The following is a 7504-nucleotide window of genomic DNA, read 5'->3' on the forward strand; positions in this document are numbered from 1 at the left end:
GTTGGACTTTTTAAGTCATTAAAATTGTGGAGAACTCTTTGAAGTCGGGGAGAACCTTCCAGAGTTGGGGTTTGGTCAGCAAGGTCATGGAGAACCTTCCAAAGTTGGGGTTTGGTCAACGAGGTCATGGAGAACCTTCCAAAGTTGGGGAGAACCTTCCAAAGTTGGGGTTTGGTCAGCAAGGTCACGGAGAACCTTCCAAAGTTGGGTTCTGGTGATTAAAACCAATGAGAACCCTCCAAAGTTGGACTTTTTAAGTCATTAAAATTGTGGAGAACCCTTTGAAGTCGGGAGAACCTTCCAGAGTTGGGGTTTGGTCAGCAAGGTCATGGAGAACCTTCCAAAGTTGGGGAGAACCTTCCAAAGTTGGGGTTTGGTCAGCAAGGTCATGGAGAACCTTCCAAAGTTGGACTTTTGGGTGGTAAAACCCCGAAAATTGGGGGTTTTGGTCATTAAATCATGGAGAAGCTTCCAAGGTTGGGGAGAACCTTCCAAAATTGGGTTTTGGTCATTAAAACCAATGAGAACCCTCCAAAGTTGGATTTTATGGTCATTAAAATTGTGGAGAACCTTCAAAAGTCGGGGAGAACCTTCCAGAGTTGGGTTTTGGTCATTAAAATCATGGAGAACCTTCCAAAGTTGGACTTTTGGGTGGTAAAACCCCGAAAATTGGGGGTTTTGGTCATTAAAATCATGGAGAAGCTTCCAAGGTTGGGGAGAACCTTCCAAAATTGGGTTTTGGTCATTAAAACCAATGAGAACCTTCCAGAGTTGGGGTTTGGTCAACAAGGTCATGGAGAACCTTCCAAAGTTGGACTTTTGGGTGGTAAAACCCCGAAAATTGGGGGTTTTGGTCATTAAAAGCATGGAGAAGCTTCCAAGGTTGGGGAGAACCTTCCAAAGTTGGGTTTTGGTCATTAAAACCAATGAGAACCCTCCAAAGTTGGATTTTATGGTCATTAAAATTGTGGAGAACCTTCAAAAGTTGGGGAGAACCCTCCAAAGTTGGGGAGAACCTTCCAAAGTTGGGTTTTGGTCATTAAAACCAATGAGAACCCTCCTAAGTTGGACTTTTTAAGTCATTAAAATTGTGGAGAACTCTTTGAAGTCGGGGAGAACCTTCCAAAGTTGGGGTTTGGTCAGCAAGGTCATGGAGAACCTTCCAAAGTTGGGTTTTGGTCATTAAAACCAATGAGAACCCTCAAAAGTTGGATTTTATGGTCATTAAAATTGTGGAGAACCTTCTAAAGTTGGGGAGAACCCTCCAAAGTTGGGGAGAACCTTCCAAAGTTGGGTTTTGGTCATTAAAACCAATGAGAACCCTCCTAAGTTGGACTTTTAAGAAATTAAAATTGTGGAGAACTCTTTGAAGTCGGGGAGAACCTTCCAGAGTTGGGGTTTGGTCAGCAAGGTCATGGAGAAGCTTCCAAAGTTGGGTTTTGGTCATTAAAACCAATGAGAACCCTCCAAAGTTGGATTTTATGGTCATTAAAATTGTGGAGAACCTTCTAAAGTGGGGAGAACCTTCCAAAGTTGGGTTCTGGTCATTAAAACCAATGAGAACCCTCAAAAGTTGAACTTTGGGGTCATTAAAATACTGGAGAACCTTCAAAAGTTGGGGAGAACCTTCCAGAGTTGGGTTTTGGTCATTAAAATCATGGAGAACCTTCCAAAGTTGGACTTTTGGGTGGTAAAACCCCGAAAATTGGGGGTTTTGGTCATTAAAATCATGGAGAAGCTTCCAAGGTTGGGGAGAACCTTCCAAAGTTGGGTTCTGGTGATTAAAACCAATGAGAACCCTCAAAAGTTGGATTTTATGGTCATTAAAATTGTGGAGAACCTTCCAGAGCTGGGGTTTGGTCAAGAAGGTCATGGAGAACCTTCCAAAGTTGGACTTTTGGGTGGAGGAACCCCGAAAATCGGTGGGTTTGGTCATGAAGGTCGCGGAGAATTCTTAAAATTCGGGTTCCGGTGATGGGAACCGTGGAGAACCTTCCAAAGTTGAGGTTTTTGGTTTTGGAACCCCTAAAACTGAGGGGTTTGGGTCATTGAAATGGTGGAGAACCTTCCAGAGTGACCATTGGTCATCGTGGAGGCCAAGGCCACGCCCCCAGAGTGACCATTGGTCATCGTGAGATGAAGGCCACGCCCCCAGAGTGACCATTGGTCATTGTGAGGCCAAGGCCACGCCCCAGAGTGACCATTGGTCATCGTGGAGATCAAGGAGAATCCTGAGTGGACAAAGCCGAGGGGGCGGGGCTTTATTGTGGGCGGGGCTTTATTGGGTGAGGCTTTATTGTGGGCGGAGCTTTGTTGTGGGCGGAGCTTTATTGGGGCGGGGCTTTGTTGTGGGCGGGGCTTTGTTGTGGGCGGGGCGAGGGGGAGGAGGGGAGGGAGGAAGGCTCCGGGTGGGGGCGGGGTGGGACAATGACCCAATTTGGGCTTTTTTTGACCCAAAATTCTTCATCATCTTCATCTTCATCATCGTGGAGGCCCAAGTGTCCATTTTGGGCTTTTTTCGACCCAGAGTTCCTCCTCATCTTCATCATCCTCATCATCATCATGACAACCCCAGTGTCCATTTCGGGCTTTTTTCACCCAAAATTCCTCCTCATCTTCATCACCTTCATCATCGTCATGGAGGCCCAAGTGTCCATTTCGGGCTAGGCTTTTTTTCGACCCAAAATTCCTCCTCATCTTCATCACCTTCATCATCCTCCTCCCCACCCTCCTCCTCCTCCTCAGCCCCTCCCTTTAATCTTCATCCCCTCCTTCTCCACCACCACCACCATCATCATCATCATCACCGGGGCCTCATCGCCTCCGCCACCATCATCTTCATCATCACCTCCATCTTCATCCTCGGGGCCTTCATCGCCATTTTTGGGCTCTCCCTCCTCATCCTCGCCCTCTCCTCCCTCCTTTTCCGTTTCTCCTTCGCCGTTTTCGCCGTTTTCTTCCTCATTTTCGGCCTCTCCCTCCTCCTCCTCCTCCTCCTCGGGGCCTTCCTCCCCGGGTTTGGGTCCTTCCTCATCCTCGCGGGGCGTCCACCCCGGCTCCGGCCGCGGCTCCGGCCACGGCTCCGGCCGGCAGCACGGACAGTCCGAGCGGTGCGCGGGGGCGGCGTCGCGCTGCGGGTCATAAAAATCTGCGAAAAAACGGGGAAAACGGGCAAAAAACGGGCACGGAGTGACCAGAGAGTGACCAATGAGGGACCACTGACCAACGAGTGACCATTGGAGTGACCACTGGTCACTCATCCCACAGCTGGACATTGGAGTGGTCACTCATCAAAGTGGGGTCATAAAAATCTGCAAAAAACGGGGAAAAACGGGTAAAAAACGGGCACGGAGTGACCATGGAGTGACCATGGAGTGACCCTGAGTGACCAGAGAGTGACCAGTGAGTGACCACTGAGTGACCAATGAGTGACCAATGAGTGACCACGGAGTGACCACTGAGTGACCACTGAGTGACCAATGAGTGACCACTGAGTGACCACTGAGTGACCACACAGTGACCAATGAGTGACCCTGAGTGACCACGGAGTGACCAATGAGTGATCCTGAGTGACCACTGAGTGACCAATGAGTGACCAATGAGTGACCACTGAGTGACCATGAGTGACCACTGAGTGACCAATAGAGTGACCCATGGCTGGACACGGCAGCGGTCACTCACTGAAATTTGGGTCCAAAAAAAATTGGGAAAAATGTGAAAAAAAATCCCAAAAGATCCCCAAAATGACCCCTGGAGTGACCACCGAGTGACCACAGAGTGACCACAGAGTGACCAATGGAGTGACCACTGGGCATTGCTCCCATGGATGGACATTGGAGTGGTCACTCACTGAAGTTTGGGTCAAAAAAAAATGGGAAAAATGTGAAAAAAAATCCTAAAAAATCCCCAAAATGACCACTGGAGTGACCACCGGAGTGACCACTGGAGTGACCAGCAGAGTGACCACCAGAGTGACCCCATGGCTGGACATTGCAGTGGTCACTCACTGAAACTTGGGTCATAAAAACCTGGAGAAAATGGGAAAAATCTCCCCTATGACCACTGGAGTGACCACCAGAGTGACCAATAGAGTGACCACCACCCTCAGCCGGACACCACAGTGGTCACTCAGCGGTCACTCAGTGGTCACTCCCGTGGTCACTCAGTGGTCACTCAATGGTCACTCAGTGGTCACTCACAGTGGTCACAGTGGTCACTCAGCGGTCACTCAGTGGTCACTCAATGGTCACTCTGGTCACTCAATGGTCACTCAATGGTCACTCAGCGGTCACTCAGCGGTCACTCAGTGGTCACTCAGTGGTCACTCAGTAGTCACTCAGTGGTCACAGTGGTCACTCAGCGGTCACTCAGTGGTCACTCACAGTGGTCACTCAGCGGTCACTCAGTGGTCACTCAGCGGTCACTCACAGCGGTCACTTACAGCGGTCACTCACAGTGGTCACTCAATGGTCACTCAGGGTCACTCAGTGGTCACTCAGTGGTCACTCTGGTCACTCAGTGGTCACTCACAGTGGTCACTCAGCGGTCACTCAGCGGTCACTCAGTGGTCACTCAATGGTCACTCAGCGGTCACTCAGCGGTCACTCAGTGGTCACTCACAGTGGTCACTCAGCGGTCACTCAGCGGTCACTCAGTGGTCACTCAGTGGTCACTCACAGTGGTCACTCACAGCGGTCACTCAGTGGTCACTCACAGTGGTCACTCAGCGGTCACTCAGTGGTCACTCAGCGGTCACTCAATGGTCACTCAGCGGTCACTCAGGTCACTCAATGGTCACTCAGTGGTCACTCAGTGGTCACTCAATGGTCACTCAGTGGTCACTCAGCGGTCACTCAGTGGTCACTCAATGGGTCACTCAATGGTCACTCAGCGGTCACTCAGCGGTCACTCAGTGGTCACTCAGTGGTCACTCAGTGGTCACTTCAGGGTCACTCAGCGGTCACTCAATGGTCACTCAGCGGTCACTCATTGGTCACATCAGTGGTCACTCACAGTGGTCACTCAGCGGTCACTCAGCAGTCACTCAGCGGTCACTCAATGGTCACTCAGCGGTCACTCAGCGGTCACTCAGTGGTCACTCACAGTGGTCACTCACAGTGGTCACTCAGCGGTCACTCAGTGGTCACTCAATGGTCACTCAGCGGTCACTCAGTGGTCACTCAGCGGTCACTCAGCGGTCACTCAGTGGTCACTCCCGTGGTCACTCATTGGTCACTCACAGTGGTCACTCAGCGGTCACTCAGTGGTCACTCAATGGTCACTCTGGTCACTCAGCGGTCACTCAGCGGTCACTCAGCGGTCACTCAGTGGTCACTCAGTGGTCACTCACAGCGGTCACTCACAGTGGTCACTCAATGGTCACTCTGGTCACTCAGTGGTCACTCAGTGGTCACTCAGCGGTCACTCAGCGGTCACTCAGTGGTCACTCAGTGGTCACTCAGTGGTCACTCAGCGGTCACTCAGTGGTCACTCAGCGGTCACTCAGCGGTCCCTCCCGTGGTCACTCAATGGTCACTCAGTGGTCACTCAGCGGTCACTCACAGTGGTCACTCAGCGGTCACTCAGTGGTCACTCCCTCACTCACCGAAGGGCCCCGGCGGCCGCGGCCCCTCCAGCCCCTCGAGCAGGGCCAGCAGCGTCCGGGCACGTCCACTCGCCTTTGGCCGCGGCCAGAGCGCGGAGTCGCCGCGTCCACCCCGCGCCGTCCGGCCGGCCGAGCGCGGCCGCCTCGGGCTCGGACACGGCTCCGGCCGCCCGCAGCCCGGCCAGCAGCGCCGCGCCGGACACGCGCGCCAGGCGGCCATCCAGGCTCCGGCCGCCGCCGCGGACAACGTCCAGCGCCGACATGGCACGGACGGACGGACGGACGGACGGACGCTGGAGTGGACACGGAGTGGACGCTGGGAGTGGGGAGGGGACACGGAGTGGACACAGAGTGGACATTGGGAATGGGGAGGGGACACGGAGTGGACAGTGGGAATGGGGAGTGGACACTGAGAGTGGGGAGTGGACACAGAGTGGACACAGAGTGGACATTGGGAATGGGGAGTGGTGGAGTGGACACGGATGTGGACAATGGAGTGGACACAGAGGGACACGGAGTGGACACTGAGAGTGGGGAGTGGACACAGAGTGGACAGTGGGAGTGGGGAGTGGACACAGAGTGGACACAGAGTGGACACTGAGAGTGGGGAGTGGACACAGAGTGGACTCAGAGTGGACAATGGAGTGGACACTGAGAGTGGGGAGTGGACAGTGGAGTGGAGAGTGGGAGTGGGGAGTGGACAATGGAGTGGACACGGAGTGGACAATGGGAGTGGGGAGTGGACAATAGAGTGGACAGTGGAGTGGGAGTGGACACAGAGTGGACAATGGAGTGGGGAGTGGACAATGGGAGTGGACACAGAATGGACTCAGAGTGGACACGGAGTGGGGAGTGGACACAGAGTGGACACAGAGTGGACAGTGGGAGTGGGGAGTGGACACAGAGTGGACTCAGAGTGGACACAGAGTGGACAGTGGGAGTGGGGAGTGGACACAGAGTGGACACAGAGTGGACAGTGGGAGTGGGGAGTGGACACGGAGTGGACAGTGGGAGTGGGGAGTGGACACAGAGTGGACAGTGGGAGTGGGGAGTGGACACAGTGGACAGTGGAGTGGACACTGGGAGTGGACACAGAATGGACTCAGAGTGGACACGGAGTGGACACTGAGAGTGGGGAGGGGACACTGGGAAGTGGACAGTGGGAGTGGGGAGTGGACACAGAGTGGACAATGGAGTGGACACTGGGAGTGGGGAGTGGACACAGAGTGGACACAGAGTGGACAGTGGGAATGAGGAGTGGACACAGAGTGGACAATGGAGTGGACAATGGAGTGGACAATGGAGTGGACACGGAGTGGACAATGGAGTGGACAGTGGGAATGAGGAGTGGACACAGAGTGGACAATGGAGTGGACACGGAGTGGACAATGGAGTGGACACTGGGAGTGGGGAGTGGACACAGAGTGGACAATGGAGTGGACACTGGGAGTGGACACTGGGAGTGGACACGGAGTGGACAGTGGGAGTGGACAGTGGGCAGTGGAGTGGACACTGGACACGATGGGGTCCCCACAGAGCCCCACAGAGCCCCATAGCCCCCCCAATAGCCCCCATAGCCCCCTCATATCCCCCATAGCCCCCCCATATCCCCCAAATCCCCCACAGCCCCCAAATGCCCCCATAGCCCCCCCATAGCCCCTATAGCTCCCCCCAGCCCCAAACCCCCCACATCCCCCCATAGCCCCCATAGCCCCCATCTCCCCCCAATTCCCCCCCACAGCCCCCATAGCCCCTATAGAGCCCCCATAGCCCCTCATATCCCCCTATAGCCCCCATAGCCCCCATAGCTCCCATAGAGCCCCCATAGCCCCCAAATCCCCCCATAGCCCCCAAATCCCCCCATATCCCCCCATAGCCCCCCCATATCCCCTATAGTCC

This window comes from Melospiza melodia, unplaced genomic scaffold, assembly GCF_035770615.1.
Source record: "Melospiza melodia melodia isolate bMelMel2 unplaced genomic scaffold, bMelMel2.pri scaffold_157, whole genome shotgun sequence".
In the NCBI taxonomy this organism is placed as follows: Eukaryota; Metazoa; Chordata; class Aves; order Passeriformes; family Passerellidae; genus Melospiza; species Melospiza melodia.